Source organism: Otolemur garnettii, unplaced genomic scaffold (assembly GCF_000181295.1).
Source record: "Otolemur garnettii isolate 467f Iridium unplaced genomic scaffold, OtoGar3 scaffold00008, whole genome shotgun sequence".
NCBI classification, from domain to species: Eukaryota; Metazoa; Chordata; class Mammalia; order Primates; family Galagidae; genus Otolemur; species Otolemur garnettii.
The window spans coordinates 38,971,743-38,973,921 of record NW_003852403.1 but is presented as its reverse complement, the minus strand read 5'-3'; positions in this window follow the sequence as shown (position 1 = coordinate 38,973,921).

Here is a 2,179-nt window from a genome sequence, read left to right as displayed (position 1 = left end):
ATCATATCCCAGTCATAGGGAATGAGCCGCTGTTCCTGTGCAAGCCCCTGCAACAGACCTCTGGAAAATAGGGACTGCTTACCATACTGTGCTACGGCCTGTTTCAAATCTTTAAGAACTGAAAAGGTGGTCAAAACACTGGCCCCCTTGAGGGTGTTGCGGATCAGGAGGAATATCAGTGACCGTAACCGGAAAAAGCCCCAAAGTGTTTTCCCACTCAAAGTCACCAGTATTATGCCCTTCTAAAACAGCCTGCATAACAGAAGTCACAGGCGGTTTGTTTACATAGGGAGGTGCTGAGGGCAACATGGGGTGCTCTGAGTTAGCATTTCTGACAGTGAGACTATTTATCTGATCTCCCGATTGTTTAATTTGTTCAGCCATAGTGGTCATACAGGTGATTATTTGCTCATTCACATCATATGCTTTCGCTTCCCAAATTTTCTTAGGTCCAGTTTCCCACTGAACCTCACTATCCTCACTTTCAGATAACGATTGAACATCGCTTTCTTCCTCAGTTTCTACTTCCCACGATTTCCCAAACAGAAAGTTACCCATGTCTTTGCTTATTTTATCAGACACCTTACTTATTCTGAGCGCAGTTTCTTAATTTCTAAATTGGCCAAAGGTCCCACTTTCCCTGAGCGGCATTTCCCTTTGGACTTCCTTCCACTGTCTACCAAAGGCCTCACCTACATCTGGGTGTTGAACCCTTTGGTCCGCGTCCCTGGTGTCCTGTTGTGTCCTGCTATATCCTGCTGACTACGCCAAAATGTCGTGACCCGTTGGGCTCCTATGGCCCTGGTCTCGGTTGGCGCAGGAAGGAACCAGGCGAGAGGTGGATTAGAAGTACAAGCTTGTGGAAGGCCGGCTAGCCCTTACTTTCCGGGTAGCCCCAAGCAACCTCTGCACCAGCCTTTTACTGAGCCAGAACAACACAGGTAAGGGGAGTAATTAACAATGACTACGTGCTGAGGGCACGGGCTCCTCCCACAAGGAGCTCCTGTGGACGAATGGCCTGAGGTCCACGCCTCAGCTGCAGATCATCTTGCTTGGATGTTGGCATCTCCTACAATATGCATTTTCATTTTCCATGCGTGGGGTCCATGGAAAGGTTAGAAAGGATTAGCTACAGGTTTAAGCCACAGTTGACGCCCTTGACAACTTCTCTAGTCCATCTCCAGCCCTCATCACCTGACACCTCATTATCTGACAAGTGTCATTTCCTGTCACATGCCAAGGTGCTTCATGCCTATATCATTATGCAGAGGGCAAGCTCTTCCATCAATCTGGAGTGAGCGTCTCCTTTACCTGGCAAACTACGTAGCTCTTAAAATTTAATCCTGGCGTTATCTTCTTGAGTAGGATTTTCTGAATTCCCAGGGGAACTGGTCATCCCAGTCTTTGGGATTTCACTGTAACTCATAATCTACCTTTATAATGGCGACATTGTGCTGCAGAGCGTCTTTTGGTTAACACGTTGATGTGTTTGTAAGCTGCTTGTGGTGATCTTTGTTTCTCCAGTGCCTGGCACAAAGGAGGCTCAAGAGAAGGTTAGGCAAACCAAGTACAAAATAATAGTTTGTCAGTCAAGATAGACTAGGTTATGGTCTTATAACATGTGATTTAACAATAAAAGGTTATGGCGACACCTGTGGCTCAGTGGGTAGGGCCCCGGCCCCATATACCGAGGGGGGCATATTCAAACCCAGCCCTGGCCAAACTGCAACAACAAAAAATAGCTGGGCGTTATGATGGGCGCCTGTAGTCCCAGCTACTCAGGAGGCTGAGGCAAGAGAATCGCCTAAGCCCAGGCGTTGAAGGTTGCTGTGAGCTGTGTGATGCCTCGGCACTCTACTAAGGGCAATAAAGTGAGACTCTGTCTCTCTGTCTTTTAAAAAAAAAAACCAAACAATAAGAGGTTAATTCTGAGTGATGCTATAATCAGGTTGATAGATGCTCCATATCAATTCACGCTTCTATGCCCACCTTGGAGCACTGCACACATTTATTTGTGTGTATGTACATATTTATTTTTTAAAAATTTGTGATAGGCTGGGCACCTGTGGCTCAAGCAGCTAAGGCGTCAGCCACATACATGTGAGTTGGCGGGTTTGAATCCACCCTGGGCCTGCCAAACAACAATGACGGCTGAAACCAAAAAAAAAAAAAAAAAAAA